The 13,765-nt window shown below is 36.8% G+C and overlaps 1 protein-coding gene across 3 annotated transcripts in view; it reads right to left on the bottom strand.

Annotated features, from left to right (window-relative positions):
- Positions 1 to 13,765, bottom strand: part of fhit (fragile histidine triad diadenosine triphosphatase) — a 246,872-nt gene that overhangs the window by 72,905 nt on the left and 160,202 nt on the right. The window lies entirely within an intron of this gene.

The raw sequence follows: 13,765 nt of genomic DNA on the forward strand, positions 1-13,765 counted from the left end.
TGGAGTCATACAAAAGAACTTCAGAGCGATATGAATCAGGCATATGGTTCTGAATTCTTTGTAAAGACACGGATCATAAATTTATTAGAAAGCTTGCTGGGCAAAGCAGAACCTCCAGTGGGATGCCTAATGCCTAGCTAATGTTATTTAATTTAACAATGTACAGCGAGCTAGTTAAGTATTTATAGTTAAGTATTTATGTGTATTAATACAGAGTAAGGGAAACAAACAAGTCCATGATCATCTATCAGATCATGTTTGTGTTTTTGATCAAAAAAATCCCTGGACAACGTTTTATTTTTCACCTGGAAGACACCAGAGTAGACAGCATCTTAAGCAGAGATATTGCTTATCATCAGGAGCAAATTATGTATAAATGTATAAATGTATAAATTTCTGAGCACTCATGCTTAAAGTGAACATAAGTGTAGCAGATGAGTGCTTGGTCAGCTTATCCTTCAAACCGTAGTCATGTTTTATTTACAGGAGAGTGCAATGAATTAACAAAAAACGTTCTTTTATTCATTCAACACCTCAAAATAGCTAATGAAAATGGTGATAAAACAGCCTACACACATTATAATGTCATATAATGATCTCGATTTAGTATCTCGTGGCTACATTAAGTTTTGTGCACAGAGCATAATCTTAAAAAAAATAACAATAAGTGTGTAACCAAACTATGAATATGTGTAACCTTCTCTGCAGAAAAATAAGCATAACTTCACCGACTGTGAATATGTCCCTATGATATTACTGTTATGTCCGATACTATTTGTGTCACTAAAAGAAATGAGACAATCTTCATTTGACTGTATGAAAGTTTCTCCACTGTAAATTTCATTGTCTATCGCAGCAAACACAATGAACAACTCCTGATGCATGAAGAATGATGCATTTTCATCCTTAATGCCTGTGCTGTTAGTAGCTCTGTTAATGTCATAACCTTCTGTAGCAAATTAATTGAGGTCGTGAGATCTTCCTTAACCTTTTAGATAAAACTTTCAAGTCACTGTATTATTAGTAGGATGATAATTAAAAAATTCTCTCTCCGTTAACAGTGGATTAACAGTTTAGAGGTCAGTGCATCCCTTCCATCACGGCTCATGGCATCGTATGACTTTTTTCAGAAACACTGATATATCTAAAATTATTCACACATCTCCTTACTTTTGTGTAAGGAGTCTTAATAGTGGTAAAGAAATGGAAAATGAAAAGCATTTCCACTGAATGTTTGAGATTCTGTGGTATTCAGAGAATTTTATGATTGAAATGGCTTTATGAAAAATAAATGTGCTCGAGCGAGGGCATGTAATGCTGCACGTATTGTCCAAAGCATTGTGAATTTGGGGGGGAAAAAAATAGACATGCAAAAGTCTATTGACAATCTTACACATATGAGGTCATCAGCCTTGAGCTATTTTTCAGTATTTCTCATAGAACTTCATAACTGATAACCTTCTGAATCAGTTTAGTATTAATGTGAATTCAAATCGTCTTAAAAGAAGAACAGAGAGTTTTTTTTTTCCCCTTTCTTCAGTAAACATTTAAAAGCGTTCAACCATCTTCACTGAGGATGACTGAATATAAACATTTGATATCTATTGAAAAAAGTTGTCATGGCTGTCATGCGAGACTGTTCTTGAAAGTGTTCAAGGATTTGTAGAGAGCTTGAAAAAGAAGGAGATAAAGAATGAACAGTAAGTTGGAAAAAAAGCTCAAAAAAAGGAAAACAATCAAAGAAAACAATTTTGGTTGTCCTCATTCTTTTGTATTTGCATATCCCCGTCCGACATGGCACTGCGTGCTGCGATCATTCATGCTTTGTTTGAAAACAGGGAAAGTTTTTTTTTATTTAATTTTATTTTTGTTTCTCTTGCCACACACTAAAACAGGAAATTTTGTTCTTTTTTTTTTTAAATATAAAAAATATAACAATTTTTTTTTAAATATAAAAAATATAAAAAATAAAAAATTATTTTTAAAAACTAAAATATTGGTTTATTTCTACTTGTTTAGAAATCAAATATTTATGAATCCATCTATCCGCAGAGTCAACCTGGAAGTACAAGTCGGCTATTCTACAGGTTGTTCAAGATGTGGACTCTGGAAATATATTCTGCTTTCATAAAAGATTAACATGTGGAGAAATAAATTTTGGGTGAAGGCCGATGATGAGCGTGTAGATGAGCGTATGATTGTTTGTGCCTGTGGATTAAATTGTGTGTGTGTGTGTGTATGTGTTCATGAGGCCTCACGAGATGCGCAGTCAAAGCATAAATGAAATCAGCTCCTGACACTTCCCTATGGTACAGTTTACCTGCGGAGAAGGCAGCGTGGCCCTGATAACCAGTTAATCACTTCCTCATAGACACCTTTATTTATGAGGGACAACCCACGTACCGATGCAGGTTTTTTTTTTTTTTTTTTAATTTGCTGTATAATTGTGTGCTCTGGTAAATTAGGGCATGGAGCTAGATTAAATTTAAAAGTCAAATAGCCCTGGGGAAAGTGGAAAGTTTTTTGCACACAACAACAAACATACAACAAAGACCATGAGTTGTCTTGAGCACTTTGATGGACAGCGACGAGTCATTTTCATTTCTCAGACTGGCCTTTTGCGGTGCATAAGGGCTCTTTAAATCAAGATAAATAAGACTTCACATGCATAATTAATGCCCATTTCTGACACATCTGACATCAATGATACCAGTGTTACGATTGTCTTAAAAGACTTCGACTCAAATCAAAGGACTTGATTAAAATTACCCATTTCATATGAATTCATAAATTAATCAGTAGCCCTTCCCTTTCCATCTAGCGTTTTGCCAGCCAGGCCAAATCGGTTCTAAGAGCAATATGTGATTCATTTAAATTTTGTATAAATCCATAAAATTATCAGCTGAACATAAGAGCGGATAAGAGCAATCTGTTCCAATTTTGCAAGTCCAGAGACAGCATGAAAGATGGAAATGTCAAAAATCAATAATTCACCAATGATCATGATCGACATCTTGCTTTCTTGCTATATCACCAAAGTTGGAGTCTGTCCAACATCAGGTCACCTCTAACCAACTGAACTAACTTCTTATCATCTCAGATTGCTTATTGTCAGGACGGAGAATTGAGTAAGCATTTAATTGCTCTCATTTGTCTCCACTTACGCTTATCTAATGCCAGGAACTCAAGTTTTTTTTTTTTTTTGCAAAAGGATGCACATTATCAGTGTGAAAAATCGCTCAACTAATGGGGCCTTAATTTGATTTAATTACCAAGTTCATTAGCACAGCAGAATTAAAGCATGTTTAGCTGCAGGGCTAGTCAATCCTGTCCCATTTTTACAAACGCCCAGCATCTGGAGCTCCTCTTCTCAATGGCATGAAGTATTAGTCTGGATGAATTTATTTAGGTTGGAGGAAATGGGTATTTAATTCCATTGATTAGTTTCTCCATCGCTGTATTTGCTTATGTTAAAGAGCGCCTTTTAAGCAATGGCTGTGTTGCGTATTCTTTTTCATTCCCAAGGTATGAAAACGAAGCAAAGTGGTGTGTTAAAGCTAATTAAGCGACATCGTATCTGCCTGCCTGTGGCCGAGGATGCCAGTTCTAATTAAGCGCCATTACTGCATCAGTAGGACAGTCCTGAACTCCTTCATCCTCTTCTCAGCGATCGTCTCACGCTGGCTGGGTTTCAAAAAACCTCTAAACTGGCTCCCTGCTTGCCTAAAGAAGACTCTGGAGAGACATCGGTGTGTGTTGCAGCATGTCTTAATACTGAAATAAAGAGTGTGTGTGAGAGAGAATGAGGTGTCTGTGACAGGATGCTGATTGAAGCTGTTAGTTTCAAGAGGACGGTCAGGACAGGACAAATAGTCTCTCTGGGAGTAGACAAGAAGCATGGAAAGCAAAGTGAAAAACATAAACTCCTTATAGAGATTTCAAAAATGAAGCCTTAAAAATAGACAGGTGGTTTTTTTTTAAACCAGGGAAACATAAACTGACTTCAGATGTTCAGTGGCACCCATGATTAACACTAAAGACCAATCCACGGCAGAAGAATCACAGGCGCTGCCCTTGTTTAACGCTTCATGCTTATTATTGTCAAGCATACAGAGTAATCATGAAGCGTAAACTCCATAGACATCCACTGAAATCACAACACCACACTTTCCATATGCTGCACACTTTATTTACAGTCATAGACTACAAAGGTGTCATGACTGTGCAACCTGTAGCTCCATAGCAAAGTGTTTGTATATTATGATACTCATTTTACACCAGCAAAATAAAGTTATTCACTGTCCCGCTGTCTCATGTCACGTTTTTAGCTGAACGGATTTGTAATTACAGCTCATGAGATCGCTACTGAAAAAACAGGGTTAGTATTGAAGCAATGTGAGTTCTTTTCTTTTAGGTTTTTGGGCTGTTTACATCCAGTCTGTTGTATTAGCGCAGACTTCATGACAGTTTAAGAAAAAGAAAAAAAACACTTAAGGGGAGATTTAGATCGGCTTGCCTAAGACGGGGGCGTGGCTGAGAGTGGGCGTGGTTGTCGGAAGAGGATTACTAAACATTAAACAGTTGATATTGCTCTCTGAAAACAAAAATGTAAAGTCACCTATTCATAAATGAGAAAAATGGATGACAGGTGAAGTGCGCTGTTTCTCCTGACAGTAGCTCATACTGAAAAGCAGTTAAGACACATCCGGTATCAGTACCAGAGAATATGGAAAAACATGTACTTGTACTCAGTCTGAAAAACGATACCGATGCCTCCCTAGTAGTAAGTGAACATAAGAAGGTGTAGATGTGAAATTTCTGATGTACTAATCTTTGATGGCGTACTGACCTGAAATTCTTTAATAAAGCTTAATTTAAAACAGACCCATGCTACCTTGGTGTGTGTGTGTGTGTGTGTGTGTGTGTATGCAAGAGCTCCAGGAAGCAGGTAGCGAGTCGAGACACTCCTTAAGCGAGGAACAGACGGCACCCAGCTGAGCCTTAGCAAAGCCCCCCTTCAGGGCATCAGCCAAAGAGCCACCATGTACCACACATACAGCAAGGCACACACAGCCAGCCTGGGGGCACAGAGGAGGGGCTGACACCGCACAAGATCCGCCGTCTGTGTGCTGAATCTGACTCAGAGATAAAACAAAAGGCTGCGAGGCGACGCAGCACCGCATCTAAATGAAGCCCGACACTCAAGTTTTCTAACTCCGTGCACCTGAACACACGCAAAATAAGTCTAAGGTATCATCAAGCACAAATTTTCCTTTTTCACTTTTGAAGTAAGGACTCGGTTTATCTCCCACACGCAATAAATGCGGCCATTTGACTTGATTTAACCTGCATACTGTGTTTTCTCTCTGTAGTCGGCAGCCTGATTGTACAGTGATGGATAATGATTATATTCAAAAGCCAAAAAAAAAACACTATGGAAATATTTCAGCTATAGGCTACAAAAGACAAATAGTTCTCATAACGGCAGAGTGGGTGAAAGAAAATCAGGTTTTATGAAAAATCAGAAGAGAGAGATGCTCACCTGAGGCTAACTATCTCTCAACAGCAGACTAAAATCTGAAATGCAATCAGAGCACTTTATAGCAAGACAAAGAAACTGTCTGGATCAAGCAGGAGAGGGCAAATTGTACTAAATGCCTGCACAAAATACATTTAATTAAAAGCCGAGAAAGAAAGACAGAGAGAAAGAGAGAGCAAACAGGAACAAATGGTTACAAATTATATCCAGTTGCAAATTTCTTCATAAAAGTTTTTTTTTTTTTTTTTTACACTACATGGCATTTGTCTTACAGCACAGAAAAGTCATACAGTGCTTTTGTTCATATATTTTAATGACCTGCTATAGTTCATTCATTTCTGTCTCCTTTTCCAAGCTTACTTAATATAACAAAGTGATCTGCATGCACCCGAGGGAGAACAGGTCCCCGACGCAACCCGCCGAGGCGTCACGTTTCCTTCCTTCTTTCTTTGATCTCACCACGATGACATTCTTCCTACTGTCATCTTCTATGTTTGGTCAGTAATAAAAATTCAGAGAAGAGGGGTTTCACAGCTGTCGGTTCACAAAGGAATTTTCTTGCTCGCCTTGAAATGAGTCACTTTACTAACCATTTCATTAGGAACACATTTACCCCTGCTCATTAATGCAATTATCCAATCAGCTAATCACACAGCAGCAGGGCAATGCATAAAATCATGCAGATACAGGAAGGAGTTTCAGTTCATGTTCACGTCAAATATCAGAATGTGGAAAAAAAAAAATGTGATGTCAGTGACAATGGTTGTTGGTGCCAGTTTGAGTGTTTCAGAAAATGCTGATTCAATTCAATTCAATTTTATTTGTACAGCGCTTTTAACAATGGATATTGTCACAAAGCAGCTTTTCAGAAATATATAAATTCAGGATATAAATTTTAAATGTATGAATTTATCCCTAATGAGTAAGCCAGAGGTGATGGTGGCAAGGAAAAACTCCCTGAGACGATATGAGGAGGAAACCTTGAGATCGCCTCAGATTTTCACACACAATAGTAAAAAAACAAAAAACATCCAATAAGCAGCAGTTGATGACAGAGGTCAGAGGAGAACCGCCAGACTAGTTCGAGCTGACAGGGAGGCCACGGTAAATCAAATAACCACTCGTTACAAGCATACATCTGTTAAATAAAAAGAACAATTTTTTAGAGAATGTAGTAAATTCATCTCCCTGATTTACTCACACACTGTCAGCCTGGGTCATGCCATGACAGCTTCAAACACTATACTATATGAATTACATGCCTAAGCAATAACCTAAGGGCAAAGGTCATGGAGCAGTCTGTCTCTTTCCTGTCTCTTTGTCATGATGAGCGGCTTCAAGGCATCTGTAGCTCATGATCCATTTTATTCCCTTCACCGCAATTTCGGCTCAGTTCATGATTTTGATTTTTCCAACTTCTTTCTTGTATTCTTGATTTAATAAATTCTGTAGTATTCATCAAGTCTAAAAAAGTTTAAAAGCTGCTCTAAATCATTCGCTGTCTCATCAAGATTCTTTACTAAATAAACCAGCACAATGTAATGATGTATAAAGAATATTACAATTTATTTAAGTCAAATGTTCGCGAATACTTTTCGCCAGCATTATAAATAATAATTTGAATGTTTCATAGCATTTTTATTCCATTACATCATGAAAGAAACAGTTCAAACTGTTTAATACCATCCAAATTCCTTTAGTAGACTTTACCTCTGTCTCTGTCAAAGAGAAATATTCAGATCTATTCACCAGAGTAGCTCCTCTTTGGACAATGTATGCTAAATACCCCTATTTGAATATGAAATCTCTCAGCCCACTTAGAATAATTTGTCTCACAGTGCTTTCTAACTAAATACATTTAAATCAATTAAGCTACATTTGAGTTTCTTTGTACCATTGTCTTAAATGATTTGGAGGTCTAAAGGGAAAAAAGCATAACTGAAAAGACAAAGGAAAATTTAGCCAAGAAAAGTGATGACACCAAGTTTGAGCTGAACTCTAAAACAATCCTCATCATTTCCTGTGGAACTCAATAACCTGGTGAGGAAAGAATGTCTAATTAATTTTATCACTGGAGAGAAAAAAAAAACATGCATAAAATCTGGTCATTTATTCTTCAGGATGGAGGCAGTTCACTGGGTTAGGTTTGGAGCAAATCCAATGAGGCCAAGCTTGAGTTATTTTTGTGTGGCACATTTCTGAGATTCATTTTGTCATTTCAAACTGGTTCCTTATAGCCAAACACACACACACACACACACACACTAATAATGCCATTCTAGCTACCCAAAATAAAGTTTCTATTTTTGCAATTATCTCTAACAGCCTTTTGGGGAAAAAAAAAAAAAACCTCACACTGACATAAGGTAGGTACATGGTTTAAATGTGTCTATTTCTTTCCAGAAGAGCTGATGCCTGAAAGCAATGTGTCTTTCTATCAAACCTTTGGAACATTTCATCTCCCACTGTCATTACACAAAATTATTTTGCCGATCAAATAAATGCCATGCAGCCAACCAGCCATGCCTGGAAGTGATCACACTCCCCTTTTCTCAGTATGTTTATAAAGAAATGGGCGGTCGAGTCTCAGAAGAAAACAGCGCAAATGGTAAAAAAAAAATAAAAAAAAAAAAACTTCGGGCTGTGTTAAAAGCAAAAGGTGTTCCATCAACCAACTGTTGAAAAAAAAATAAATAAAAGATACCAGGAAAAATATACTCCAACAAGCAACCTGACAGCTTCACTACAACCTCGCATAACACTTTTCTTGTTTGGGGCTTTTTGCTTTCATTGACATTAACATTGTTCCTTTTTTTTTACCGCCATAATGTGTTGGGATGTTTAAGTGCCTGCTTTAATGCTTCATCTCCACTACTAATGATCCTATGATCATTAAGCTCTCCCCGTTTTGCAGAAACATAAAGATGACTGCAATGATATGAGGCGTACCAACTCAAATTCGACTAACATCATCTGCAGACTATTACGCCACACTAGAGGCCCACCAAACATCCCCCCAACTCCCACCCCCCAATCCCACCCCCCCACCCCGTAAGGAAAACACAGAATAATGAATGACATTTGGACTTCATTAAATCAATTAGAGTGCTCATTAATGCATGTTCTGCTTAGGGTAAGAACACTGTCCAAACATCACAGTCAGCCCTGCTGCTCTCCTCTATCGATTCCCCAAAGCCAGGGATATTTGATGGTTCTAAAAGGATTGAATGCTTACAAGTAGAAATCTTTGAGTACTGTCCATCTGTCTCATTCAAGCATCAAAACATATCTTGTACAATAGAATCCAGTGAAGCCCTGCTGGCAGAAGAACTGTACAAGTTGCACTACAAGTCGTGTGCTGTCCTTTTATTTTTACCACAGCGTTATTGAATGCTCGACTCTGATTGGTTAGAAGGTGCTGATTAACATTAATGCATCATTCTAATATGTTATCATTTCTATAGCAACCAGTTATACAAGGACGTGTATGGTCGATGCGGCACATAAACAGATAAAAACACTTACTGTTAATATGGTGAAGTTTATTTAACATTTAGGAAAGGAGTTTCCAGTGTTAGCGCTCTGTCACAGTCAGAGTTAAAGCTATAGCTTCAAGTCTTCCATGATGGGAAAACTTGCTGTATCTCTGTAACATGACAAACTGTGTTCTTTTTTTTTGCTGTTGTTGTTTTATTAATGTCATATTCCAAAACGCTATGGAATAAGAGGAATAAAACACTTCAGGACTTCTGTTATAGGGAAATGATCAAATTCAGTGTGGTAACAGTAACTCTGCAAGAAATACTGAAAGAAATAAAGACATATTTCACAAGTAAGATTCATTTTTGGAAGCATCATTAACAATGTTTCTAAATATTCCACAATAAATATATAAACATGTCTAAAGACATTTTTTCCTTCAATGTTTGGCTGCTGTTGACTAGACAAATTATATCATTGACTAAAGATTACTCTGTATATGATGTTAAACAAGGGAATACGTCAATCCATCGCAATGAACAATAATGTCTGGAATTTTAAGGAATTCTAAGGGTTAAAGTATTCAACTAAAGCTTGTAACTCAGAATTTCCGACCTCAGAGAAGGAAAAACCAAAGAATATGCCCTCTCAACTCAGAACTCTGACTCAGAAAGCCTGGAAGGTCTCCTCGACCCCGAGTTCAGCATATCACGTCATGTCGAAATGGCTGCTCACACTGTCAACAGTAAATAAAATATCATTTCACTACTTTAAATTTATAGTTTATAGCAGTATTTTCTTTAGATCAATCAATATACACACATTAGTTGGTTAAATCTATAACATTGACCATACAGTTCCTTGTTTTGAGAAACTAAATACATCATAAACTCATAAACTTGTTGCTAACAAAACACCTACATCATGGATATGTCTGTTTTTTTCCCATTTTGTAGCTTGAGGTCGAAAAATGACATAATTAAGCTTTCAGACTTAGCATAATGACATCATGGTGATGACCTATACACAATAAGACAATAATTATGTAAGTGTGAAAGAATAAAGAGAATGACTAATAGTATTTCGTCAACAAGAGTGGTATAATCGTCAAGACATTTCTCCAGTCAGATTTGTTCTTCTGAAGCTCTAATGATGAACGAGTGGTGAAATGTCTTCACGATTACACCAGAGGTCCAAAAACTGCGCCTATGTAAGCCTGGGTTCATTACTTCTGAAATAAACAGCCTAATTCCAGTATAATATATCAAAACCAGAATGTTGCACTGTTCTCCATATTCATATCAGGAGCAGCTATGGGCATTTTGATGTTGATGTAGACAGATATATGTAAATATATATGTTCATTCCCTCTGGTAAAAGAGTTTGCCTTAGCAACGTAGCCAGCTCTGAATTTGCCAGCAACAGATATTCAATATTACCAGTAACAGATATTCAATATTTTAATATTATTTAAAACTTCATTGGATGAAATGATTCTAACTACATTCATTGTTTCATATACAGTATGATCGTCAAGACTAAGTAAGAATAAGTAAGAAATAAAACTCAACAGGACATATTATGGAAAAATAATCAAAGATGGGGTGGAATGATGTGGCCCAATACAAAGCAGAGTCACTGTTACCTCCATAAGTTGATTATTTTCCAATAATTCTAGTGGTTTATATCTCTTTTACCACAGCATATGATTCACATCAATTACTTTCTACACCACACAATTTGTTGTAAACACCATCTTGCCATCAGTTCCATGTGGATATACTGTATGTAAGATGAAAACCCCATTCTGTCTCCACTAGGGTGCCGTGTTAATTTATGTCTTTCAATCCAAACCTCCTGTGCAGATGGCGCTTCAAATGTCTTCACGGACAGCATACACGGCGTATGTACGAATGTTTCTCTGACACCTCTTTAACATGCAAAGGTGCTGAAACTGCCTCTGCATCTCTATTCCAGATGGAGCGAGGTGTGCTGGCCAAGGATCCAGACACCACACACAGCTGGTGTCACAGCATGGTGAAGCTTTCCATCACCCATTCCTCACTAGCATCACATGTGAACGCCGCAACACACAACACACTGCTGTTTAAATAGGTTTGAGGAAATGGAGCTGCCAAGTGTCTCGCCACACCAGGTGCTCACAAAAACAAGCAATAAGCAACTATTAAAGGTGAATTCTCCCATAGTTCCCCTGATTTAATGCCTCCAAAGCAGGGATCACAAAGTTTATGATGGTAAAATAGTTGTTTAGCTCATTAACCACCCAGTCAAGCTGAACGCAATAATAAAACAAAAATCTAAAAACCATTGACATGAAACATTAAATTGCAGTTTAGGTGTCATTAAAAGAAGCTGCCATCTTGGAGGGCGAGCGTTTCTGGTTTAGCTACGTGATCTGAATGGAACTTAGAGCATCGTCTATGCAGAATGTTTTCATTTTGTAAAGGTCTTTTTGTAAGAGATAGGGCAGAGGTTACCTAAGCTGCTGGCTAGCTGGGTTACAGTTTGGATAGTACTTAGTACTTAGCAGTTTCTCTCTAACTAGACCAAATTCATGAGCTACGTTAGTTTAATTTGTGGGTTTGCAACTGACTTCTATTGTTACAGGAAAATAATCAACAATGGGGTGATGTCATGCAGCCAGATGAGAAGTGGAGTACCTGTTAACACCCTGAACTTGATCATTTTCCAATAAAAGCATATCCTGAAGAGTATTATTCCTCTAATACGGCCACAATTTGGCAACTACAACATTTTTTGCTATTTATTAAAGAACACGTCATCATTTTTATCCATTTATAGTTACACTTAATGTTGTGAAAACTTTGGCTAACTCATTTACCTATTATTTTGTTGATAGAAATTGGGGTCAAAATACAGTAGGTAGTGCATGTGTGTTAATAGTTACCTTCAATCTGCAAACAGGTCTGTAACCTTTTCTGAAAATCATTTGAATGTGAAGTGAGTTACAGATAATTTTATGATGGTTTTACAGACCTGAACCTCTCCCTAGGATGTGTTGAATGTATTGAAGTAACTATGGCTAATGCGGCATCTTATATCTATGGCTAAAATGCTATTAAATCTGTAAAAATAAGAGGATTTGAAATGTTACTGGATTGTGCAGTGCATGACTGCAAATATAAATATACGTCTATTCCAAGAGTTTCTCTTTTCTTTCTGGTTCTTGTTGTTCAGTTCAATATTGCAGTTCAAACACACACAGCTCATGGACATTTTGGAAACAATCAACCTTTTGCAATGTCCTCATACTTGACAGTAAGTAGGCTAAAGGGAAATAACTGTAACTGCAAAAGAAAATGCTGGACTTAGTTTCATTGACAGTTTCTAGCAACTGGTTGTCATACCAATACAAATAATCAACCTAATTTGGAAGTTGGGATCAGGGACATTGCAAAAAAAAAGATAAGAAAACATGCACATTGTAGCATGTTTATACTGAAACAGTCTCTAAAGCATTAGGGAGCAAATCCATAATCATTTCATGCAATAAATATTTGTAACTCTTCATAATGTTTTTCATCTCATATTGTGAACAACTCTGACTCAGTTTCTCTAGAATGGATCATTTCTTCATCAAAACAATGAGTGACTTGCAGAAAAACAGATTATGAGCAACTTCTCACACACACACACATATACACACATTCCACAAATTCCTCTTTAAGCAAACTTAAGTGGCACAATACAAAAGCAAATACATAAACACTGGCGCAGTGTAGGACTTTTTTTTTTCATTACATTCACATTTTGTTATGAGTTTGAAGCGTATACATAATAATATGAGCAGCGGAGGGTGAATTATCATCCGTCTTGGAATAGAAATTCATATATTTCCTAGAGGTGCAAAACTGAATATGCAAAAGTGTGAATATGTATGCTGATGGATGTACTGAGGGTGTGTGGGTGCGAGGTTTTGGATGGGAAAAAAAAACATACACTCAATAACACAGGTGATGTACAGGTTGTGGAGTCATCTCACACACACACACAAGACATTCTAGATAGTGTTTAATGGTAGTTTATAAAGTACACACAGTGAAAAGTCACTGCTGGTGTACACTGGGTGCATTTATTTGTGCCGTGATGCACTTTCAGTGGCTTCTTTTGAAACTAATTACCAAGTCATATAACACTGAGCTGTCTGGATATACGTATATGTAAATACACGAATGCGTATATACATAAAGATATTCATATATGCTAGGTTTTGCAAATATAATATAGAGCTAATGCGTGTGGTGCAATCAATCTGAATATTTAATGACAGGAATAAATATTTAATAAATAAATAAACATGCATTCTCTACGTTGCCAATTAGGAAGTCTAGATAGAGAGATACTCTAGACAGTCACGTCAAATATTATTTTGATTTCTTTTTTTTCCTCTTGACAGCTATATATTTGATTTTTCTAAACTTTTAAGAGCTTTATTACAATGCAAAGGCTTTTCTATGTGGTTATCAATTAAGAGAAAACACTTGCGGACATGGCGTTATAGGAAAATCATCAACGACAGGGTAGAATATTGCGGCCTGATGCAAAGCGGATTTAATCTTACTATCGCAAAGTGGATTATTTTCAATAACAGCATGCCCTGAAGTGTTTTATTCCTTTAAAACTACAGCAATTTGCCAACAATTACAACGTTTTATTTATTAAAGAATGACAGAGCATACTGTTTATCCATTTATAGTTATGTTT

The sequence above is a fragment of the Pangasianodon hypophthalmus genome, chromosome 20 (genome assembly GCF_027358585.1).
Source record: "Pangasianodon hypophthalmus isolate fPanHyp1 chromosome 20, fPanHyp1.pri, whole genome shotgun sequence".
Classification (NCBI taxonomy): Eukaryota; Metazoa; Chordata; class Actinopteri; order Siluriformes; family Pangasiidae; genus Pangasianodon; species Pangasianodon hypophthalmus.